At 46.9% G+C, this 25857-nt stretch overlaps 1 protein-coding gene across 9 annotated transcripts in view; it reads left to right on the forward strand.

The window, feature by feature from the left end:
- SLC8A1 (solute carrier family 8 member A1) overlaps positions 1-25857 on the forward strand; it is a 122480-nt gene that overhangs the window by 30255 nt on the left and 66368 nt on the right. The window lies entirely within an intron of this gene.

The raw sequence follows: 25857 nt of genomic DNA on the forward strand, positions 1-25857 counted from the left end.
GGTGCTCTGGGAGGAGCAAGGGTTGGGAGCTGTGTTTTTCCAGCCTGAGGCTCTTCCTACAGTGAATTCTGTGTTTGCAGCCAACAGGGACTAAGTTCTGTAGCACAAAAACACTGCATAGAACTGAAAGAAGTAACTGGTAAAGGGCGCGGCTGTGTAAAAGGAGAGCAAAATTTTGGCTTTGGTGTTATTTATTGTGCTGCTGGTCTCCCAGGAGCAGAGACAATCCATGGTGAGTGCCCAGAGTGGTCCTTGTGTTCTGTCTGTCACCTGTATCTGCTGTGTCTGCACAGGGAGAATGAAACTTCATAAAACTTCTCGAAGTAGATGGTGGGGGGAAGGGGGGGGGTGGGAGTGATTGTAGTTCTCAGGAAGGATTTACACCAGTTGGGATTTTGACTTCCCAGGAAAAACTGAGCAAAAAGTTGACAGCGCCACGATGTCATAGCTCTGGAGGCTACAACAGACATGTTGCTCACACAAGGGTCAAGAGCACGTGGCTCCTGACTCCTAAATGATAAATGTAGTAGAGAGGAATGCAGTTATTTGAATATTTTTTTTATCATTTTGGGAGAAGCAGGGAGCTGTCTGCAGAGATGCAATGAACTAGGCTATAAGGATATCTCCCAAAGGCTCTTTGCTTTTTATCCAGGTCACTCAGCACTATCAAAACTGGCTAGTGGCAGTTAGACTTTGACGTTTGTTGCCAGCTCCCATGGGATGTGACATGTTTACATGGCAGACCAAGCACATGGCCACAGGCTCTGCAAAGGCGCTCAGAGGGGCTTGGACTACGCCTTGCCTTGGATCCACCACTGTGGCCAGGATCTCTGTGCTGTCCTTCATCCAAGACCTGTGTCTGTGCTGCCTCTTGGGCTGTGATGAGGCGAGGTGTTCTCCCCGGCACTGCTGTGCCTGCTTGCCTCTGGTGTGGCCTTCCCTCCTCTGAGCCGTTCACTGCTGACTTTTGCCAACAGCCCAGTTACCAAGGGGTATGCTGGAAGCGAGCTGACCACATCCTGTGGGATCTGTGCTGGTGTGCCCTCACCAGGGCTGCAAGCCTCCTCCTTCCTCTTCTTACCAGCTGCCAGAATGTGCACAGCAAGCAAGAAACAGGGGAAAGCAGCTTTCTTAGAAACCCGAGCATGCCTTTTCTGTCCAGATGCCATTATATTTCTATTGTCTTTAAAGTGTCTCTCCCAAGAATCACAGTGAGTGATGGTACCTCAGAAGTGTCCACAGCATGCAGCTTGGGTGTAAGGAGGTGATGACTGCAGGGGCAAATTTTGAACAAGGGGCTCTCTCCATTCAGGTGGGAGAGGACACTGACTGAATGAAACCAATGGTACATAGTCCACTCTATCTGTGTGCCTGAAAGGCAGTATGTATTAATTTAAAACTCAGCTGCTACAGTCCATGTTCAGGTGCTGGGTGGTGCAATCTGACTGGCTGGTTTCCCGCAGGTCCATGTTTTGCCTGGACACAAGTTTAGGACGACACAGAGGCGGAGTGTTCCTGATGCTGAGCTGCTGCTTACAGGCATGCTTCCTTGGAAGAATTTGCTCCAATAAATATATACTAGAACAATATGTGGATTATGGAGCTAAAGGCTTTTCACTCTGTCATTGCTTGATAGTGCTGTACTTCAGTTAAGCCATGGTTATGTGGAATGGTGCAATATCCTAGCACACTGGATTCAATAAAGTTCTAAAATTACCAGGTTTTCTCATGCTCTGATGGCCAAGAGATGTCTTTGCTGCCCTTTCTAAAGGTCTTTAGTGCCTCTTCAGTTCTGCCATTCAAGTCTGAATGAATCAGCCTGATAAAAGTGAGTAAGATGTGTTTTTCTGGGGCAGTAATAACAAAGGTAGGGCAGTACAGGGAGACATGAAGATGAAAGAAAAGCATACACAAGCCTCTATTATTAGAGGGCTGGCTTGCTGGTAAGTCCCAGTAAAATTAGAAAGCGCTGGGAGGGCCCTGATCTTCTGGAGACCTTCCTCTGGTTCCCAAAAGGCCTAATTACGTAACATGTTGTTTGTTTGCAGTGTCCAGAGAGACTTTCCCATTTTGCAATCTGTTGATGTCCCCCCTTCCCAGAATACACAAAATAGCAGTTTAACTGCTGAAGCCATGCTGCTCCTGTGCATTTAATCAAACATCTCATTCTGATGCTACCAAAAAAAGAGATGTGTAGTGGAGAAGATGTTGGTCCTCCTTTGGAACATTTAACCCAGCACTGCCTCTTGGAATGGTGCTTTACTGCTCCTTGTTCCTGGAGCACAGCTTGTGTGTTCAATGGATCCATGTTAAATGAAAGAAACACCTTTTAGATGGGGTTGGCATGACACATTGCTCCAGGCTTTGTGGGAAAAGGTGTCTGGCTGGGGTCTCAGCAAGGTCAGTCTCAGTGATGCTGCACAGGTACCCGGGGCTCTGAGATATCAGTGTCGGTGCTGTGATTTAAAGTGTAAGAGAGCCTTCCCTCTCAGCCCAGCCTCAACAAGTTTGCTCCAGCTTTGTCTTGCATCTCCATTAATGATTGAAGCTTTCTGCATGAGAACATGGAGAAGATGTGCATCTGTAGGCCCTTCCTGCCCCCCCAGCTACTACAGCTATTGTGACCATAGAAGAGGTCACTGGTTCATCCAGTCAGTGTATTTTTATCTGCTGGCTGAATGCTAAATAATTCAAAAGAAGTCCAGCTTCCCATATTAGAGGAGGAAGCAAGCTTTCCCTCAGCTGATATCCCATCAGCTCTTCTCCTTTCTGTCTCAAAGCATCAGGAGGAGCACTTCTTCCAGATGTGACTGCAAAGCCCTTTGAAAACAGTGTGTTCTTCATGTTCAAAAACCACCGTTTTTCTAGGGATAACATTGCAACTAGAGATCTGTTACAATCTGCACTCCAGATGTCTGCACACACACCCCAAAAGAAAAGATTTTACTGCGTTAATGTCAGTGAGGAAGATGGTACATGTGGACAACTAATTAAACTCATATTTCACCTATGCAGTCACACCTGTAAATGCTTGGAAAATCTTACGTCAAATGGTCTTGCTGTTCATAATATACAGTTTAGTTGTTTTTATAAAACATGTCTGCTGCAGATTTAGGAAATGACACTCTTTGCCCACTGAATTTTACTTGTCCAAGTCAGTCTTGGCATTTCTCTAGAAGCATAAATGTAGGAGCTGAATACTAACAGAGACACAAACCATCAGCTATATCTTCTGATTTTATTTTTTTGGGGGGGAACGTGTCCTCAGAAACCACATAGACTCCCTCCCAAGAGCCCTTTAAAAATGTCAGTGTCAATAAATAGAGATGGTGGCAGGAGGGGAACCAAGCGGTACTGCTTTTTTAAGTGCCCCTTTTATTTTCTTCTCCAAAAAGAAGTTGGGTCATATATTTCTAAAGAAACAGCAAAAATAATATCCTGACTCAGCCCTGGAACCCCTCTATATCAGTTTTTCATCTGTGGCCTGCAGCTTCAGAGGAAAAAAGTAAAGCCTCCAGCATAAGCAGCCTTGCAGTAGGATGCAGTTGAAGAACAGGATGTCTTCTGATGTGGCAGAGAGAATGCTGTAAACCAGGCTGGAAAGGAAGCAAAGAAACATTCCCTTTTTCAGGTTTCACTGTTGAGTACATTCTCTTCCTCTTTGTGGTCCCACTCTGTTCCGCTGGGCCAATGTGCATCCCCTGACTCAACAGCCCCAGCTTGCACAGGGTTAATGTCTGGCAGCGCGCTGTGAGATATCAAAGGAGACCAAACAAAGATTAAACTATTGTTTGGCCTGCTTCCAGGGCCCAGCATGGAGTTTGCAGAGTATTCTCCCCTCACCACTGGAAGTCTTGCCTGGCCCAGTGGGATTTGCAGGCGGTACAGATATGGCCAGCTGGATCTAGGGCTTGGATCCTTGGCAGAAGCTCCCAGTTTTCCTGGCCCATCCAGTACAGATCCCTCTTAGGGGAGCTGGCCCTGGCCAAGGCCCACAGCAGGAGTCTGAGCAGGTGTGTTGCACCATGCTGGGGCATGGATGGGGCCTGTTTCCCTTTTGAGGAGAAGTTCTCTGGGCCTGAAATGTATAATTTCTTTGGTTCCTGAAGGCCGAAAGCTGGTTGTCGCCTCTTCAGAGGGGAAGATACAGCTCTAACAGGAACAGCTGTCTTTTCTTTTTCTCCTCTTCATTCAAACAATGTTTAGTCTTTCCTGAACAGTCTTAAAATATTGGCCTTAATATCTCCCAGGCATGGGCATCTCTCTTAAACTGCTGCGCTCCTGCCTCAGCTGCGTGGCCAACCACATCTCTGTGAGGAGACAGCAAGGGAATTAGGCCACGTGATGTCCACAGACCTTCCCCTTTGTGCTGTGCCCAGGACATGGCAGGTACTGAAAAAGTCATTCCCCAGTGCCACATCAGGTCTCAAGCCCATGAAGGGCAAACTCACAGCTGTGTCTCCAAGTGTCCCATTACTTCATTTGCTCCCCAGGGCAAAGGCACTGAGGCTGCTCCTGTGGCACTCATCGTGGTGGTGTGGGACATGTCCTGCCAGTGGCTCCCTCAGGGAGGGTGAGCACGGGATGCAGACTGTGCCGTTTGCCCAAATAAGTCAGGAAATCCAGGAACTTGATTGCATGATGTCCCCTGTGGAGGGGATTAGGCAGTGAAGTCGTGTTATTGGACAAAGCAAGTTGTGCCAGCACAACACTGGGGGTGAGTGGCGGGGGGAGAAGGGTGAGGACAAGAGTTAGCTGAGGAACTGACACAGTTTTTGTCCTTGAAAAACCAATGTTTCCTTATTTGTAATGAACTGTTGTTGGCAATTTACTGCTGCCAGCTGCATCTCTGTGGTTGATTAAGGGAGCTTGGATCTTAAATATGTAATAACTCCCTGAAAGCCATTGAGAGGTAGTTATTAGCTTCATCAGGGCCTGTGCACACATCCGCTGTGCTCCTTTATGAAAAGCCTACCTATTAAATGCATTGTAGTGATTCACAAAATGCAGGATCTAGTCTTGTTTTAAGAAATTAAAACAACAGCCCTAGCAAAGCTTGTTGGCGCAGTAAAGTTATCTCAGAGTGAAGCACTGCTCCACAGCTCCCTGATGGGGAGACAAGAATAGGAGGTAGAAGTCCTATTCCTTTTTGCAGACCCTTCTTTCCCTGGCCTGTGCTTGAGCACCGCTGGGAGCAGCATTGGCACCAGCAGGTTTTTACAAGAGAACAAGCATCTCTCCCTCTCCCAGCTGTGCACACGAGATCCATGGCTGTGGCAAGCCCTTGAGCAGGGAGAGGTAATTCATTGTTATACAGGATCCCAGTGCAACTGGAGTTCAAGTTGGCATTTGCCTTGGAAGTAGACTTCTTTCTTCTGACTCTTTGCCCTTGGGTTTGAACTCAGTGGATGGCACTTGATATTCTTCCAGCAGCAGGGCTGAATCCGTGGGCTCCAAATGAGAGTGACAGGACAAGAAGCAGACAGCTGACCACAGCCAGCATCCAAGCATCTTGTACAGATGGGCAGAGAAACATCTGCCATCCAAAGCCAGGGAGGAGAAGCTGGACCTGGCAGACTGAGTCAGAAGCAGCCCCTCAGAAGGAGAGGATGAGCCTGGAGGCAGCATCCCGCCTGCTGCAGGCAAATGAGTGTGATCAGCCAGCTCTTTGCTCTCAGGGGGTTGTGATGTTGCCCTGCCCTTGTCAGATGCAGTCTTCCATGTCTGGAGCTGGCTTCTGTGTGTCTCCACTGGCTCTGCTCACACCAGGGACAAAATCATGTGTCCACTAGCAAGGACATACACATCACTGCCATGCAAGGGGAAAGTCACCTATCCTGTCCCTCGTGTCTACTCCTTCCCCTGTTCTCCAGCACCACAGGGGAACTGTTTTAGCTTAATCTTCACAGTCTGGTCTTGCTGACCCACCTATGTTTTCCCAGTACTCTTGGATGAGGAGCTTTGGTTAGCAGTCTCTCACAGCCACAGTGTTTGCCATGGTGTGTGCATGGTCTCGCTGCACTGGTACTATGAGGTATGTCCTCCTCTTTGCAGTCCTGAGCATGGCTGGAGTTAGGGTCAGTCCTCTCCAAGTCATAAATGCCAGTTAGCCTGAGGACATCTTGGGAGATATCAAAAACTCTACTAATAAAGTTTCTGACAATGACATTAGAAGCACTGTGCTGGTTTCCAAGAATGGCAATGCTGGATCCTGGGTGACAACAAACAGTAACAGCATTCTCTGTTTTAAAAATATCTTGGTGTAAGAGAGAAAATATTCCCACTGCTGTGTAAGTAAGAGGGTGACCAGCATGAGCCTTCTCTGCCCAGTCCCTATATGGTTCCATTTCCATAATGTCTGGACTGCTTCCTACACAATCAAAGTAACAATCAAATGTGTCTGGCAGTGAGAAACAAAGCAATAACAAAGAATGGGGAGGATGGCTAGATCCCTGTGAACTGGGTGCTGGAAGGAGAGAGATGGAACGGATGACATATGCCTGCGCCCTCAGAACAAAGTCCTTTCCAGGGAAAGGTCCCCTGAGTGCAGATGGCGGGAGGCAGGGATAGGGCACAACTGGGTGGAGTCCAGTGCAGAGACACTACCTTTGGAGTTTTTCAAGGGATGGTTTAAATTCTATGGCATTCTTATCAGGAACCTTCTTTTGAGGGCTTGAGTGATTCCTCTGGTTATTTGCTCCCATTAAAACACTGATGTGTGGTACTCACACACTGTGCTATTTTGGGGCCATGCAATATGGCTCTAATTCAACCACAAGCCCAGTACACCCCGCAGGAGACCCTTGTCCCAGGGGCCAGATGCACTGTCACCAGGTGGCAAAGCTGTTGTCTCGCTGGCTGGGACATAAGAAGGACATAAAGACAAAAAAAGAGTGATTTGCTCAGAGTTCTTTTCCAAACTTGGTTCCTTGCTTCCTAGTAAGAAACTAATTTTTAGATGTGTTTGCGTGCTCCCAGTTTAATTTGTCAGTACACGTGAACCTAAAGAACAAAATAGTTACGTGTGGGTTTTTGCAAACAATTTGGAGTAGAAATCTATGGATCCATGAGCGCTCAGCAGTTCCCAAAACTGCCAAGCAGGCTCTCAGCATCCCCCTGCCTGGCCTTCTCCCTGGCGCTTGCCCTCCCATCTCTGTACTGCTCATGTGGCCACGGCTGGCCACCCTCTGCCCAAAACCTCCCCCGTGCATCCTGAGCAGCAGCATTGTGACAGATTACTTATCCTGGCATGCCTTTGGATCAGGGCAGGCAGCACTCCTGTCTGGAGACTGTGGACATTGTGCTCCGAGGAGCTGTGTGTCCTCGGCCACAGCCCTCCCTCTGCCCTCGGCAGTGCTGCTGTGCAGCCCAGGCTCCGCTGTCCTCACGCTGCACAGCTCTCACTGAAATTCACAGCCCTGTCACAGCAAGTAAGGCAGAAAAAAAGCCAGTTCTGCAGGGAGTCTGGAATGAATTGAGCTGCAGAGAGCAGGGGAGAGACGCCCTGGTTTCATTGAGAAGAGGAGGCTTGATCTGAAACAAAACCTGTTACTTTGGCTCAGGCAGGTAGGGAGCAGGTTTTACCTGCACAGGAGCCAAGTGTTTGCTTGGTTCAGTAGATTTCCATTTACATTTTAGGTTCGGTTATTGAAATTTATCTTCCTCCTTAATGACTGGGTATGTGACAGGACCTAGGGGAATAAGATATCACCCCTACACAGGGCAAAAATAATGTAAACATAGTCAGTATCAATGCCCCATGCAGGAATCATCCTGGGAATAAGGAGGGAAGTATAGCAGGAGATTTACCTGACTCATGAGCTCTCTGGTGACCTGGAACTCAGAAAGACTTGCACAAAAATCTGAAAATGGGTCAGTTTAGTAGGGAGGATTGTAACAGAAAAGTGTGGGAGGGTTGGGTCAGAATCAGGCAGAGCATGAACTGGACAAGAATTAGATGGGAAGGAGATACTCTGGACATTCATGCCTTAGCAATACAGAGGGAAAAGGGAACTGAGCAACAGATTCTGCCAAGAAGCAGGTCCCCCTGTGATGTCTGTAATCATGAGGCCTGAGGTGTAGGACAGAGATGACACAACGTGCTTGTCCCCAGAACAGGAGGCACACAGAAATCTGGCCTTATGCTGTAAGGGGAGTGGATGGGGGGCTCTTAGCTGTCCCTCTGGAAGGTTTCCTGGCCAATAGGTGACATGTGCAGGCAAGCTCAGAAGCTGCCTTCAAAAGCAGCTCAGCCAGATTAGGTCTGCTTTTGTACCTAAAAGAGCCTAGAATAAATCAACACGTTATTTGTAAGTACCTCAAAGATAACAAGGAGATGAATAACAGCCAGCATATATTTGTCAAGAACAAATCTTATCAAGCCAACCTAATTTCCTTTTATGCCAGCCTTTTGGGTAAAGGAGAAACAGTGTTGTCATATCACTGAGCTTCAGAAGGGCTTTTAATGTCGTCTTGTTTAGCACTGTCATAAGCAAGCCCTGGCTAAATGGGCCACTGGGGTGAAGGGGGCCAATCTGTCTGGAAAGAGAAATGTGTCACTGGATGGGGGTGAAAAGGTATTCAGTAGCTGCTTGTCTTGAAATGGAGGTTGTTGGGCAAGGGAAAGAGAAAATTGGTGGTTTAGCTTGAAGATAGAATAGTCTGAAAGTGTTATCAGAGGTAGGATGGGGATTTACAGAGATGTGAATTAGCCTGAACAGAAGCAAGACACTAAAGTTCTTGTGTAAGAACAGTTATAAACACAAATTCAAGTGGGAGGAGAACAACCAAGTCAGGAGGTGCCGTTATGACCTGGCAGCCAAATCTGAGCTCAGAACACTGTGCTCTTGCAATGAATGAGACAGCTGCCATCCTGAAGATATTCAAGAGGGGGGTAACCATCCTCGTGGCTCTCTCCTGAGGGAGTGGGTGGCCTCTGTCAACAGCAGAAGACAGCTTAGAAGGCACTGCCCAAAAACTGACTGAAGGTATCAGGTGTATTGTCTCTTGTAATATTCCTTGGGTCAGATGAGGCCTTGGGAACTCCTTCTCTCCTCTTGCTAGGTGCTAGCCAGGCAAAAGTGCTCCTTGTGTGAGCTGCACTTCAGTCAGGTGGCCCCTTGTCCTGCAGGGTCTTCTGCCATGAACCTGTGATGAGATAACATGCAAAACAACCTACAGATGGAGCAGAAAGACCACATGCACACATGGCACAGCTTCCCTGTGGCCACCCATTCTGGGCTCTTTGCTCTTAAGGGACTCCTAGGGCAGGGGCAGTGCCGCCATCTGTCTCCTTTGCTAATAATTAGATGCAATCCAAGCTTCCCTGCAGGAGAGCCCTGTCCCCGTGGGGGAAGAAGCAAGGCTGCACACATTAAGGAAGCTAATTAGAGGGGAAGAGAGCATTGGTACTGAAGCCCCAACAGTAAACTTTGAAATCTAGATAAGGGACCAGTATTTAATTATATACAATTAAAACACCGTATCTCAGCCCCCTGAGAACTGGCAGTCCTAGAAAGCCCTCCCAAAGGTGCTAATGAACAGATCTGAAGGCAGAGGTAGGCTAGGGGCTGTGCTTATCAAACTTTACCTGGGAAACACACCTGAAGAGAAGAACTAGGAAAATTCCCTTGGACCACCACCTCCTTATTGCTGCATGATGTCCTCCCTCTCCTAGAGCAGGTAACGGGAACCCAATTCTTTGGAACAGAAAGGGAGATTGCTCTGCTCTTACATGCAGCTGAGTAAGGCCATGGCAGGCACCTACACAAGGAAAGGCGAACCTGAGATTGTAGGGGAATTCAGGGAGGGTTGTAAATACTTGGTCTGAGAAACAACCTTTGTGCCCTTTTCTCCCAGTGCGAGGAGAATAATCGCCTGCCCCTGTGCCTGCCAGCCAGGGGTATCCTAGAATCTCCAGGGAGCACCATGCCAGTGCTCCCCCCTTTGCTCCACAAATCCTGCAAAGTTATCTAGGTTATTTTCCTACAAGTTCCCTCCAGCCACTAAAGCAGCCACTTCCCCTCCCTGCTCCTTTGCTGCATCACATATACAGTCCCTGACTTCTGATCCTTTCACCTGTCCTCTTCAAGCCAGGAGGGCAATTTGCTTTCCCTGTAGAGTGCCTGCCTTGTGCTCAAACATTCCCTGTCAGCTGAGCCAGGAAGCTTTGTGGACTGCAGCAGCAGCTCTCATCCCATGGCTGCTGCTGGGTGTTAATGCAGAATCACGACGAGGAAAAGCTTGGATGGATTCATGTCATCTGACAGATTAGAACTGCAGAACCAGCCTCAAGTTATCCAAAATTCCTCTTCCTCAGCAACTTCAAACCCTTAAGGAAGGCTTTTAGTTCAGCCTTGGCTGCCAAAGGAAATGGTTCCTGTTCTAATTTGTAAATATAAAGTGCCAGAGGGCTTCTGCCTTCTGAAGGCAGTAGCTTTGAAAAGCACAGGTGAAAGCCTAGGGCTCCTTTTCCTTCATCCTTGACACCTGGGCTTGTTGAGGATCACACTTAGTGCAGGTCTCTTGTTGAGCCGCCGCAGTGGCAGCTGCAGGTTGTGCCCAGGTGGGGGAAAGAACTGGAACTTCAGGCAAGGGGCTGTGACCTGGCACCAACCCTTTCTCTGACAAAGGGGATGGGGATGTGCATCACTAGCTGAGGGTGGCCAGTCCCGTGGAGACTCAATAGAACCCAAATAAACAAGCAGAAGACCCCAAACAGATATCAAGTGTAAGGGGCATAAAGAGCCCAAGGGGAATGGGTGCACAGACTGTAAGGGTGCAGGAGGCCAGGGATTCCTTCACTGACCCTGGAGCCAGCAACTCAGGCTGTTGCTGTGTGACTGCACCTCGATTAAATTTAAAAGAAACAGACATCTGCAGGAAACCTGGGACTGAGACAGTGCAAGAATCTGACTGTGTGAGTGGGGTGTGAGGTGGGAACTAAGCTGGGTTCACTGGAGCCTCCTGCTGCCAAGGGGCTTTGGTCCCAGCAGTGGAAGCCTTGGGTGGTGCACTTGTGACTCCCAGATTGGCTCCTGAATGGTCAGACAGCAAAGATTCCTTAACAAGCTTTTGCCTGGCCTCTGTCCCCACATTCTGCCTGCGAAGAACCTTGCTCCTTTCAATGAGCAAAGCCCATGAGTCACATCTGTGATGTTGTCACAAACAGCTTCCTTCCCTGGTGATACAGCTGCTTAAAATGTTACAAGACCCAAAAGTGATGCCAATGCCATTGAGGCTCATTTTATTTGTCTGAGTCTTTCTGGTGATGTTTTCCTCTGCTGTGCCAAGAGCTAAAAACCTCAGGGCATCCTTCACTCATTGTGTTTTAGGTGAAAATTAAATTTGTTGTTGAATCCCAGGGCTCCAAGAGCTGTGGTCATAAGAAAAATGCTGACTAATATCTAGTGTGCCCTGTCTGGTCCTTGATGTGCCAGGGAAGAAGTTGCCATGCTTTGGGAGAAGAATTGCTCTTAATTGCCAGTCCTCTAGAGCTGGAAGGAAAGGTGGAAGGCTTAAGTTGCTTCTCAATTCAAGCATTCCTGCATTAGTATGAATGAGCATGTTGGTGTCTTGCAAATACACAAACAGATTTCCACAAAACACTTGCTAATGAACCAAACCAGCAGTCTGTCCTTTCAGTGATTTGTGGGGAGTCAGTAAAAGACTCAACCTGGGGAGCTCATTACCCTGCTGAAGGAGTGCATTTTGAGGGTTGATGCTGGGAAGCTGTTAGCTGCCAGCTGTGAGGCAGGGCCAGAGGCTTGACAGTGCTGGGAGGAAGCCTGGGAGAGGAGATGTCCATTGCCTTTATGGGGACGGGCATAGGGCTCGCTCACAATGAGAATAATTTGTCTTTCTGTGGTTGTGGGGCACAAGAGGGGCTGATTTCCACCCCCAGTTACTGTAATCTCAGGGCCAGGCATGCTGATACTGTGCTGGGTTTCTGGTGTGAAATGGAGAAAAGCAGAGTCAGCACCCGTGACAAGGGAGAGCCACAGCAACCTACTTAACCACACACACGGTATAAACCAGAGGCCTTCTGGAAAATAAAGCCACACTCCGGGGCTTAAAAACCAGGCACTTAATCCTGTATATCAGAGGGAGCGTGGCACTGCTCAGCCACTGCTCTGCCTCACGGGCACAGTTCATTTGTCACCTGCAGCTATTGCGCAGCTGAGCGGGCTAATCCACACCGTTGCCCTTTCCTCTGGGTGTGAGTAGATGGGGCTAATCCACACCATTGCCCTTTCCTCTGGGTGTGAGTAGATGGGGCTAATCCACACCATTGCCCTTTCCTCTGGGTGTGAGTAGATGGGCTCAGGCAGCAGCTGCAGCCACCTCCAGAAGGGATGCAAATACCTCAAGGTGCGCGTGTACCTGAGGGCTGCACCGGCCTATGCCTCAGCAATTGGGGTAGGTGAAAGGATAACCAGGGAAATGCATCTGTGGGGATGACGTGGGCTAAGGTAAGATATGGATAATTGGAGAAGGAGTGGAAGGAAAAAGTGAAAGAGGGGTCAAAATCTCAATGGTTTTTATGAATACCTCCTCTTAGCTGCTGCTGAGCACTTGAGAGCTGCAAGGTGCTTGGTTCTCCTCAGAGCCCCCCTGTCCCATCAAACCTTAGAGCAAGGTTGTGCTGCTCAGGTTGGCAACAGGTACTTCAAAAAAGCTATCAAATTTCATGTTCAGTGTGTTTGCAGGGAGAACCCTGGCTTGGCACTAGGCATCAAAGGTAAAAGCAATGAGGAAAAGAGAGTACTTCTAGCCTTGCCAAGAAAAATCACTTGTCTGGGAAAGGAAGAACTAAATTGATCTGAATTTTCCTGCTATTCATCAGCGTTTTGGTGCCAACACAGTGCGTGTGAGAGAGGAAAGAAAAAGGATAAGATGAAGAGCTCCATATTTAATATTGTGTTAATTTCTTCCCTTCCAGCTAGAGCAGAGGTTTAAAATATCTTTCCTGTACGTGAAGGAAAATGTACTGATCTGTGTGAGTGTTATTATTTAGGGAAGGAAGATTCACCTTTCAGGAAATCTACAACCTGAATAAACCAATTTGGAAGTCTAAGGAAATCAATTGAAGTTTGGGGTTGTCCGATTTTTTTTTTTTTTTTTTTTTTTTTTTTTTTTTTTTTTTTTTTTTTTTTAGTTATTTCTTGCTTCACAGAAGATTCATTTTGCCTTTTGACCCAAACTTTCCTTCATTGACTTGGGAAACTGAAGCAGGGGGGATACATTTCAGGCCAAGTGTTTTGGGAAACCCTGCTAACAGCAACTGTGACAGAAGGTGAAGCAACAACACTTCAGCACCTCAGCTTCTCTGTGAAAGCCCATACATTGGGAAGGTATAGATTGTCAGGCAGCTTGTGCAACAGCTCTTTGCAAGTAAGGATTTGCTTCTAGCACCCCAGTTATGTGGTGGGAAATCCTGCAAAGGAGCAGGTGGAAGTGGCAAAGCCACGTGCCAGTTTTGGACCTGGAGCTCAACGTGACGGTGACCTCCCCCAGCCCCCAGGGGATTGGGGAACAGTGCCTGCCCTCCAGTCCTGGCTGGGCGCAGCGCCCTTTGATTTGTGACATGTTTTAATCATTTATTTCTTTCTGAGCTTAGGCTCATGGACTAATTAGAGGAGAACTGGTGAGCTCAGCTAACGCATTTGAACACTGGTAGCTTTAGGCTTGCATTTGGGTCATTAAAAATGAAATAAAATTATGTTCTCTTTTGCACCAGCTATTGTGAGCAGGGGCCTTGGTTTGGCAGCAGTTATCTCCCCAACACCACTGCACTAATGACTTCCAGCACAGAGAGAGCAGTGTGTCATTAACGCAACAGGGTGGTGGGAATCTGCTGTAGGCAAAGCGGGATCTGGGACACAGCAGTTTATGTCACACCTGTAACAGAGCTGGGACCAACTGGCTGAGTTAAACCCTTAGGAGGCTGGAAAGCACCATAAGGGGAAGCCCTTCCCTCAGGGACATGCTCCCAAGGGTGTGGGCACGCTGCAGGGGGAGTGAAGTGGGTCTCCCGAGGGCCTCTTCTGCCTGCTGGTGAGTCCAAGCAGCCTGTGTGATACTGAGCAAGGTTTTCTTCATTGTTCTGTGGGATGTCTCTGCTGGCTGCAGGCAGGTTTTGGTTGAGATGGAGGCCATAAGTTTATGTAGAGAAAGGCTTCATCTCAAATTTGTCTAAACTGCAAATGCAACATAGCTACAAATGCCAAAGCAGCTGGGGATGGCCTATAAAGATAATTTGGCTTACCTCCCTGTGGGACAGAGGTTGTGTATGTTTGTTGGTTGTCATTCTTACAACAGCAGAAACTGAGGAAATGTTAGATTGAGGATTTCCCCCAGAAGTACCTTGCTGAATTTTCTCCCCTCAGTGAAAGTCAGGAAAATTGGAAATTCCACAGAAGCATACCTGCTTTTCATTAAAAAAGCTGGAGGGGGAGAAACCATGTAGATTTAGAGGTGTTGTTTTCTTGTATTTAAGAGTAAACACCTGGTATGAAAGAAAATGTCTTTTTTGCCTACTTCAGTCCCTTATGACAGAAACCTGCATTGCAACACTAAGGATGAGTGACCTGCAGAGATTTACAATGCTGGGAGGGCCCTGGGCCATCGTCCTGCTGTGGGGGTGCAGTCACATCGCTCCAGGTTCCATTGAGAGGGAGGTGGAGGTTTGCTTGCATGCTGTGACGGTGGAAATGGCTCACATTTCTTGAGCTGCAGAACAAAATTACCTTCAATTTCTCCCTCAGTCGCTCTGTGCCTTGTAGCAATGCTCTCCAGTGGTGGTTGCAATGCAGGCATAAATAAAATTTGGCATGCACTGGGACTACAGATACCTGGAGCCATAACTTAATGAGTTAAATCAGAGGTTTTATTATCTAATTTCTCATTGTCATCCAGTTTCTTGCATCTCTGTAGATAATTGACGTGGAGAATAGTTCTTGCCTTCTGGAAACTGGCTGGCTTTTGAAATGCTCCCATCAGAGATGCTTTTTTCAGGCTCGTACTTCTTTCTTCTCATTATCCTGTTAATAGGTCTGACTCGGCCAAGTGGAGGAAGGGGAATGTATTGGCAGGGTACTCGGGCCGGTGTGCCTTTGTCTTGGAGATGTGGGCACTGAGGCCTGGGGAGCAGCTCCTGCCAGGTGAAGGGAGGGTAATTCCTCTTTCTGCCAGAAGAGCTGTAAGAGTGGCTGCAGCCTGGTAGAGGGAAGCCAGCTGAGCCACAACTGGGGCTGAAAATGCCTCGGAGCTGGAGGGCTAATCCCCTGGCCACTGCTCCTGTTGGGAAGCTCTACCGCTGCTCTTTCAGCAAAGGAGCTCTTTTGAAATCTCAAAAATCCCAGCTGCAAAGGCACTGCATCTCTGAAGTCTAGAGGAGTATAAAAGACTGCAGATAAACCTGAAGAGTTTTCCCCAGTAGCTAAACCCTTGGGTTATATCTGTTGAGATTGTCGAGAGAAGATCCAACAAATATTTTAACAGATTTCTACCGAGGACGCCTCATATTCACATGAAAGAGTGGAGAGATGGCTGCTCCTGCAGCTGGGGAGGGTGAGCCTGCATGCAAATATCACTATGCTCTTTTGGGGACAGCTCCTTTTCCTTTCCAGCCTTGTGCCTGCATATCTGGCAGATGAGCCTTTCTTTTCAGATTTGTCCTTCCACGTTCCCTGTGCAGTGTTTGGAGTACCACGTGTTGGGCTGTGGCACGCAAGGCAGGGAGCAGTGTGCACTGGGGGACAGAGGTAGCCAGGCTTCCGAGGCACGGGGAATGAGGGTTGGCAGCAAAGCGGCTCTCACATAAGGCAGCAGGCATCAAGGTCTCTCCTCACTACACCTAATCCTCCTCTGAGGTTGGAAAACCCCTTCTTCCCACAGAGACCTCTTGTCTTTCATCATAGTGCCCCCATTTCAAGCTCAGCCTTCCCTCTGTCCTGCCATTCTAGCTTCCTCTGCTCATCTTCTGTGTGATGATCTCAGGGTTAGGAGGCTTGTGCCCTGACTCAGACCATGGGTCATCCCACCTTCAAATGTGCTGTGACTACCTACGCAGGTGAAACGCTGCTCCACCCGCTGGCCTTGCAGGCTCCCTGCAGAGAGGACTGGTGTCTGTCAGGCCTCGTCTTCAGAGGTCACAAATTAATAAAAGAGCTGTGTTTTACTGGGATATAAATCAGGATACCCCGGTGCCCTCTGGGTGCCCCGGGCCACAGTGGGATGTGCGGTGGTGCATGTGCGTCCAGCCTGGTGCTGCCTGCAGGATGAGCTCCTGCTGGGAATGCACCAGCACTGCTTGGATAAGCCCAATAGTGCCCTCTGATGCAGCCCACACGATAAAAACTAGCACAAATAATAACTACCAGCAAAATCCCCCTGTTGGGGGGGTTCTGTTTCAAACTGTAGCTCTCAAGCCTGCATATCCTTATTTGCAGTCACTGCAAAGAGGTTTGCTGTGTCCAGAGGTTGTTTCCACCCTGGGAACTCACCATTTGCTGTGTCACAGCTGGCTGGTGTTACTGCTGCTTTGGCACTGAGAGAGACAAAAATTTGGTTGGTTTTTCAGTGGTTTCATGATCACGCCCTGTGAGATACAGCATGAGTTACAGAAAGAGAAACAAAGAAGGGTTGGTATTGAAATAGAAGTGGTTCTCATGGTTTTGACACTCCATATGGCAGGGACATATGCAGAAATGGATTTGCTGCTGTTTGCTTAATAACAATAAGCAGGTTGAGACAGTATGTTAGATCTCACAAAAGGAAACGTGACTTTTTGGTTATAATCTCTGCTTTTTAATTGAGATGTTCACTGCTGTTTCCTTGAAATTCAGCTGCGAGTAGTGGGAAAGCATTCAAGGGAAATGCAGTGAAAAGGAAAGCTGCCCCAGAGGCACGTGCCAGTCAGAATGCTCTATGAGATGTCCAGTGCAGAGGCTGATGTCTTGATGAAGACCAAGCATTGTGAGCTCCAGCTCAAGGCTTAGACATGTTGGCAAACTCACTTGACTGGTTTGACATTAACATTTTGGGTGAGCTGTTAGAAGCCTGCATGCAGCAGGCTGAGAGCAGGAATGCCAGCTCCTTGCTTTTGAGCACGGTGCCATCTCTGTGCTGAACAGCAGAGCCTCAGCGAGAAAAAGCTTTTCATATCACAGGGTCAAAGCTGTTGATTCTTCAGGGGCCACGAACCTGTTCTACCTCCCTGTAAGAAAAGCCTGCAATGCTGTTTTTCAGGCCTGTCTGGTTTTGAACATACATCGTAGAACCGCAGAATTATAGAATGATTTACTTTGGAAGGGACCTTAAAGATCACCTCAGTCCTATTCTCCTGCTGTGGGCAGGGTCTACTTCCACTAGACCAGGTAGCTCAGAGCCCCATCCAGCCTGGCCTTGAACACTTCCAGGGATGGACTGCCACAGCTTCTCTGGGCAACCTGCTCTGCAGTTCATTTCCTGCTGCTGCAGAAGGAGGTGTGGTGGGAATTCTTAAAAAAAAAAAAAAAAAGTGTAAAATGTGGACTTTTGCTATCAGAAGAACTCCTTCAAAAAAGGATAAGTCATAATCACTAGTAAAGTCTGAAGCAATGCATTTCAATGCCTTGTGATTTTCTAGGTCCCTTTTCATGCAGGAGTTGGTTTTGCTCTCGTTTTTTGCCAGCCTGAATACCAGAAAGCACCATTCCTTGTTCTTGTATCTTGTAGAACGCCCTGCCTCTCCCTGGCAGTGCTTTCCTGCAGGAGTGCAGGGGGTCACCCCATAACTTTACAGGAGTTCACAGTGCTTTTCAATTCCTAACTGCTGTCACAGGCACACGAGGCTGGGGGACGTCTCAGCATTTAGGGAGCGCTGCCGTACACGTGGCTGTGAGTGTGACATGCTGAGACCTCCCTGGGAGAGCAGAGCTCTTAATGCAACAGCGTGACAATCATACTTCAAAGCTAATTGACAATACAGGCTTGCTAATTTTACAGAGGTTAATGGATCTTCTTGGAGCCCTGTGTATGAGGAGTGCTGGGGACTTAGCATCTTTTTCTCCCCCATGGAGTTCTTTGACCATATATAGCCAAGGTATCAACTTACAGGCCTGGGATTTCAGCTTTCTGTTTAGATTTCAGATGAAAGGCTGCAGTTGGAAGTGATTGTTATAAATATTTCCTGCTATCTGGTAGCAGGCTGACTTCAGCCCCTTCTAAGGAATTCGCCACAATTATCCTTTGCAAAACTGCAATGAAAACACCGCTGCTGGCGGAGGCGGGTGAATGGAGCGTGTCCTCCGGCTGCCCCAGTAGGATGGAGGGGCACCACATACCAGAGAGCTCACTGGGGGCTGGATTCCTGGGTGAGGGACTCAGCAGGACTGCTTCTGCAGTCCTGACCCTACCTGGCTGCTTTCTCCTTGCTGGCAGGGTGCTGCTGGCCAGAGTGACCAGGGCTGGGCTGGTTTACAGAAGCTGGGGCTTGAAAGGCATCCTGAGGCTTGCAGAGGAGATGGAAGTGCTCAGTGCAAAGGGCAACCTGCTGCTGTGGCCACACAGGGCACAGGAGGTGGGACTTCACTTGGCAGGAGCTGAAGGATTCACCTGGGCCCTGCTCCCTGTTGGCCACCAGCAATGAGTTCCCAGTGGAAGGCAGGGAAGGAAATGTAAAATGTGGACTTTTGTCATCCAAATGCTCAGGGTAATAGGGATGAAAAGTGCTGTCACTCTGTCCAGGACTCCTCCTTTTTCATTTTTCCCTTTATCTCTCCCTCTCACGTATCTCTTCGAATCTCTTCATGTATCAGAAACCCACATCAAACCAGGCAGAGCTGCCACTACATGCAGTAGGGCTAAAAAAAAATTTAAAATGCAGCTAGATCAGTTGGAAATCCTGACTCCCGGGGCCCCTGAAAATTTGTGCCACAGAAATGCTGCACAGTTGTGCAATTTAGTGCCTCTGAAGAAGAATAAATTTGCTTTAAAAAAAAAATCCATCAGCATATTGCATATATTTATAGTTAGCTGCAAGCCTTTCCAGTGAGAACTTTTAGAATTTATTTTAAATTAAAGTGACTAGCATGACATACCAGTACTTAGCCTTTTAACAAAAACATTTTAGTCGTATAAATACAGTTGCTATTATTAAACTCTAGGGAAAGCCAACAAGCTGCTCCAAATAACATCTCTGGCCTGCCTGTCCAAGCTCTTCTGTTCATACCCAGAACCAAGACATTTGAGCACCTTGTTGGAGATCAGGGGTTCGTTTAATTTTCTGTTCCCTGGATGGCTTTTTAAGCTTGTTTTAGACTTTGTTTCCACTTTCTCTTCTTTAGTCCTGTCTCCGTTCCATTATGTTACTCCTTATACTCTTTTTCCTTTTCCTTTAGACTTTTTTTACCTTTTTCCTCCCCCTCTCTCATTGTCAGGGAAGCCCAGTTCTCCATGGTACTTTCTGGCCTTTCTGAAATCTGTTTGCTAAATCATTTGCTGGAACTGACTTTAAGGACATCACAAGTTGCCCTCTGGGTTAGCAGAGAGTAAGAGTGCTTCTGTGCATTGAAAAAAGTGCCTGTAAATGAAATTTTAGAAAATCTCTGCCCACTTATTCTGTCTGTATTTACACCTTCCAGAAGTGCCAAGCGAGAGCAAGTTCTGATGCTGCGGAGTAAACACCAAGACACACTGCCAACAGAGTGGTGGACACATTTTGACCTGTGACCAGCACAGTGCAGGGAGGACCTCCTTTTTGGAGACCCCTCCCCACCAAAGGGCTGTCTACAGTTAAAAACCAGGCAGGCAGTGACTGGGGTTATTCTCTCCACAACAGTCTTCACACTGCTCATTTCCAAACAAAAGCTGAGCAGCTATTCCTCATGCAGCTTTTAATCCTGTGTGGCTGCTAAGAGAGGGAGGATGCAATAAATCATCCAGTCAATTAACCAGGGACTTTCTCCTTATTTGTAACCTCCCTTCAAAGCAAATGAGTATGACTGGTAATGAAAGGAAACATATGCAATAGTTTAAAAATAGGTGTCTGAGGCCAATGGGGGAAATCTTTGCCCTGCAGCGTGTGGCATCCAGCATCTCTAGTTTGCCTGGATCACCTCTCCACTCGCCCTCTCCCAGCACCCACTGTAGCTTATTCCTTCAGGTGATGGAGCAGCATTTCCACATCCAATGCCATGCCAGCACCATCCCATTCACAGGACTTTGCAGACTTTCTACAAACCTAACCCCCCCACAAATCTTGCCCTTGCAGATGGGAAATGGAGGCAGCGGGGTCTGGGAGCAGCCTGCAGCATTGTAGCAACTCCCCTGCCAGCCCAGGGCCTTTGGGGTGAGCTCTCAGAAATTCAGCAGTCCACAGGTGGGACTGGAGCCTGCTGGGAGGAGCAAAACAGCAGCTGTGTCCTCTTCACAGCCTCCTCTTGCTGGCTTCAGTCGAGTGTCTCCTGAGGGAAACCACCAGACCTTCCCAGGGTTTCTAACGTGTTTTAGCATTTGCTGGGCTGAAAGGCTGGCTTCAGCTCTACACACTGCATTTCAAACTTGGACTAGAACCTCATGGGTTTGGGACATAGTTTTTTGTTGTTTGGGGTTTGTTGTTTTGGTTTTTTTTTTTTTAAATTCCTTGAGGTCTTTCATATTCCTTGGCACCTGCCTCCTAGTCACTCTGTGTCCCTAAATGTGCATTATGAGGGAAGACCAGGGCAGCCTCTCATGGCTTGGAGGTCCCGATCCATGTACCTGGGAGACACAAGGCTTTCCAAAAATGTAAGAGCATTGATTTTATGGCCCAAACAAGGGCACATCTGGTCAGGCTGGATGGACAGGATACTGGGCAGCAGAAGCATGGTGTCATTGTTCAAAACAGCATGGGTCCATGGTGCTCCCCTGCAAAGTCAGGATTTGCTGGAAGTAGGAGAGCTTAAGATTTTAGCAGTTATCTTCCTCTCCAGCATGAGAAATTGAAAGGTATCAGGAGTGTTCTCTGAATGTTAATTTCTGTTTGCTTTGTCCTTATTCCAGGTTTTCTTTTTCTTTTTTTTTAGCTCTCTCAATTCTGACAGTTTAAAGGACTCCAAGAGTTATGCTTCAGAATTAAAAGCAGACAGTCTTAGTTGTGCTCTGAAAATAGCTGAAACCTTGCAATTATGGGACAGTGACTCCCTCTGTCCCTGTCTGAGCTGGACCCTTGCCCTGAATTGCTTTTCCCCAGCTCAGCAGCACCCACCTGCTCACACTCCTCTGCTCCCCTTCTCACCACAGAAAACAGGACCAGCATGGATAGGGCAGTAATCCTTTATAACCAGTAACCAGGAAAAAGGAAAACACTCAAGCAAGTAAGGGGGAAAAAATAATTTAATCCCCATAACAATCACTTTATTGTTGGGTTTGGTTTTTGATTTATGGTTGGGTTTTTGGTTTTGTTTTTTTTTTTTTTTTTTTTTTGCCTGGAGGTTTTCTGATGTTTCAAGAGATAAAAAAAGTCTTTCTGCCATAATCTGTAGCTTTAATAATCACCCAAGTAATTGCATTGTTTGTAAACTGTGTGGTAATGAGCATGTGTAGAGCTGTGATGCAGAAAGCAGTGCTAAATCTGGCCAAGGGTGCCAGGCAATATGCAGTGCAGAATAATGATTATTAATAGTGTGTGTTGACTTGGGCTGATAAAGCCCCAGAGTTATTGTGCCATCTCACCAGCAGGAAGCAGACGCTCTGTGTAGAAGACAAATACCTTGTAACCAGGAGACTGCCTGTGCCTGGGCTTCCTGGGGCTGGACTGACCTTGGAGACAGCATTTCCCCAGGACATACCCTTGGGGTGCCCCCTGAGCAGCCACCAGGGCAGGGGATGTGACCTGTGCCTTGCAGGTCTCTCTTCACAAAGGATCACAGAACTGTGTTCGGATGCTCGATGCAGGTTTGCCTGTGGGGAGTTAATTATTCCCATAACCAGAGATAATCAGTGCTTAGCCCTATTCTTGTAGGCAAATGCCAGGTGAGCTGCTGAAATATTAAATAGGAAAAGTTATTACATAGTCTGAATTGCATAGTCCCTCATTGAAGAGGGAGAAGAGAAATTTAACTGAAAAACTACAAAACCTCAGAGTATTGAAATAAGAAAATGCTAGATTAATCCAGGAAAAATCCCTAAACCAACCCAAGACCTAGAATCATCGCCTTTTCCTTCTCTTCTGGCTCTTATTCAATCTTTGCAAATAGGACCATATGTGACTGTCAAGGCCCTGGGAGGGGTTGGGAAGAAATTCTTCATTTACTTTCTTCTTTAAACATATTTTTTTCTACTCTCTATCTTTCCCAGAATTCCCTGAGTTTATGGGAAGAAATCTCTGATATGGCAAATGAAAAGGAAAACCACGGCTATGGTGACTTGTAGCATTTCAGAATGTAGAAAACTGTTTAGCAAAAAAAATTAAGACAACAGTCATTCTTCCCCTCCACTTTTTGACACTTTTGAAAAATTAATGAAATGCTGAAAGTCAAAGAAATTGGTAGGAATCAGCAACATTGAAGATGTAAAGTAATGGCAGAGAAATAGGTATTATAATAATAATAATAATAGGAATTAAAAAGAACACTAAAAATAATACTGTAAAAATTAGGGGAAATGTGGTACTCAGACATTTTGTTTGAAGAATAGAGAGGGCTTGACATTTTCAGAAAATAGTTCCAAGATAAGTTCTGGGTGGGGAAAAAAACTTCTAGCAAGACATTTTTGGGAAGGTCTGATAGTAAATATTATTCTTCTAAGGAAAATTTTGGACATATTTAGAGGAAATAAAGAGATTTTCCTTTAGCCAGAGCTGTAAGTGGCCTGCACTTAAATGCAGTGATTCATGCTGCCTTGTTTAAGGATCTGAGATCCCTTATATTCAAAAGGAAAACTGGGAAAAGCTCCAACCATAAGGGCAATTAATACTTCAGATGTGAAATTTAGAGCCAAAATTTTCACAAAGGTGTTTCTCATTGTAAGGGACTACTACTCATACCACGTGAGCTGGAATTACAGTTGGTAAAACAAGCAGCTAAAATGTCACCTATGATATTTAGAAAAATTATCTTATTGCACAAGGTGGTGATTTTAAGGGGTTATGCCAAACACCAGCAACTTAACATTGTCAGAGCTCAGGAAATATCACCTGCAACCCAAGGCCATTGGCATTGTTTGTTGAAAGCATTCATAAAGATTTCTCCAGGTATCCATCTAGGCCTGGATAAGACCTCTGAGGGGCACTTTCTGGCAGCAGAGAGCTGTTTCTTCTGTTTTCACTGTAGGACTAGGGGGGACCAGAAACCTTCGCAGTTGAGATCTCCCAAACCTGGTCTGTAAGAGATGGAGGACAAAACCACAGATGCAGCACAAATGCCTCTTTCCTTCTGGATATTCAATAAGAAGTGACTAAAAACCTGTGCTTGGGAGTGGAGCACTAAATAGCTAAAATAGCTAAGAATTGCAGTAGTAATAGTGGGAGGAATAGATTTTTTTGGTTTTTTTGGGGTTTTTTTTGTTGTTTGTTTGTTTTGTTTTGTTTTTTGGTTGTTTTGTGGTTTTGTTTTTTTGGTTTTTTTTTGTTTGTTTGTTTGTTTGTTTTTTGTTACTTAGATTTGCAAGCAATTTTCTTTAGTGCCCATGGAACTAAAGGATCATTTGGGGATTTGGGGTTTCTGCTAAGAAACGTCATATTTGAGGATAGGTGATTGATCAGGCGTCCATGGACTTCTGTCATGACAGGCCTTAGGAAGTGGTATCATCGATTTTCTCAAGCTGAAAACAACCAAAATCGCTTTTGTTGCAGAGTAAGTGGTTTGGATCCTATTTTCCCACTGCATATTGTACTTTGCAGACTAAAAAAGACATGAGAAATAGAAGTGACTGATTTTTCCATTCCTTAAGCTGCCTCCATGTGGGTTGATTGCTCAGGGGATTTCAAGGCAGACTGAAACACAGACAAACGCTGGCTTCGTGCACGCTCTTAAATATTGCTGTGTTTTGAATTTTATTAGAAACTTGGCAGGCTTCTGCTTGAGCTCTAACTGCCTTTTCTGCCTTCAGTTTATCAGCTACCATAATTTTAGATGCACAATCACAGTGTGCAACCGTGTAGCCCAGCACGCATGTGCAAGGGAAGCACTCTAAAAACATGTCTGGTTAAAGTACTTGTCAAATTAGTAGCTGTCAGCCAGGATGAATTAGACCCAAAATGGTACATGCACAAGTGAGGAAACACGTTCTCCAGCACGCCTTGTACCATCAGTCCTGCTGTGCTTGGACAGGGAGCTTAACCTAGGAAAAAGCCAGGATCTTCTCTCTCTCATATTGTCGGATTTCTGCCCCAAGACACCTTGGGTCTACGTACTGAAGGGGATATGCGTTCAAAGGAGAGGATGTGATAAACCCATACATCTGTCAGAAAGTAAACACAGCCTCGTGATCTTTCTGAGCTGGTTGCAGCTCTAAATCCTGCCGATGAGGCAGCCATAATTCCTTGTGTGAGACGCTGAAGGCAGATGTACAAATCCTGGTTTAACAGGGGACGTAGGTGTTTTTCCATTGCTCCGAAGAAGCATTTGACTTGTGAAATCAGTGCCCTCTATTTAGTTTTGCTGCAGTTGGTCCTGTCCAGGGTCCAAAATGCAGGATGGCAGGTGCTCCTGGGTCTGGCTGATTAGGTCTCACAAACCCATAGGGATGTGGAGGACACGAGCAATTTGGGAAGAAGAGATGGGTGCAAAACTCTTGCAGAAGGAACCCAATTCTTTGGAGCAGCACCAGCTCTCAACACTTTGATGACCAAAAAGGCAGGAGAGAAAAAAAGCTGATTGATAACTGATAATGCTGTTAATATGATGAGATGCTTTCTTGAGCATGGTCCAGGCCACAGCACATCTGAGAGTCATCGGCAGCTTGCCACCTGCAAGGGAGATGTTTGTGGTCTCTGTCAGTGCAAGACAAGGAAACTCTCTCCTTGATTTTGCTTCCCACACAAAGAGATCCTGTGCTGGCTGGTGTGCAGACTCTCTGCTTGTGAGGAGCTGAGGTGTGCCAGAGAGTGGGACATAGTTGTTCTTCAGGGCACTGCAACACAGGCCTGCCTTGGGGACAGCAAGGGCTTTGCCTAGCGTGGCTGGCACTGCTCTCTGAAGCAGAGGTTTCATCACACCATGGGGAAACACCAGGGAAATAAACAAGGCTTCCAGGTAGTCTATCAAACGCCCACATCACCCAGTCTCAAGGTGGAGTGATAATGAAGATGACATGGGGAAAGGCAATCTGTACCCAGGGAGGTTTTCATAAGTGAAATTGGTAATAAATCACTGCACATGTGATGGCTCATGCCAGCTCTCATCCATGCTCATCCCCTCGCTCTGCTTTCCTTTCCATTTGCTAATTCCTCTGCTGCAAAGCACTGTTATCCTGGTTTACTACCCAGCTGGGATAGTCTCTGAATCTGCCTTGTAGAGGAGCTGCACAGGCACAAATCAACCATCTCAGCCTGGGAGAATAAATTAGGAAATGAGAACTGGAGAGCCTGACACATTTGATGTTGCAGAATTAGGTGTACTGAACTGATTAACAGCAAAGCCCACAGCACTTTGGATATTTGTGTGCCCCCTTGAAACTGAAAGCCCGCTGTCATGGTGCCAAAAAGCAGCCCCCCAGAAAAGAGGGCTCCATGGCCTGCCCCTCCCCTCCCATCATTCCAGAAAAGTTAAAGCAAGGTCTGGGAAAGCAGCCGTGTGCTGGAGACCTTATGAGATGTGGCTCAGAATAGAAACGCTCTGCCTCACCACAGCCCTCTTGGAAGCCGTCTTTCAGCCAGAAGGGGTTTGTTCCCAT

This window comes from Motacilla alba, chromosome 3 (genome assembly GCF_015832195.1).
Source record: "Motacilla alba alba isolate MOTALB_02 chromosome 3, Motacilla_alba_V1.0_pri, whole genome shotgun sequence".
NCBI lineage: Eukaryota > Metazoa > Chordata > Aves > Passeriformes > Motacillidae > Motacilla > Motacilla alba.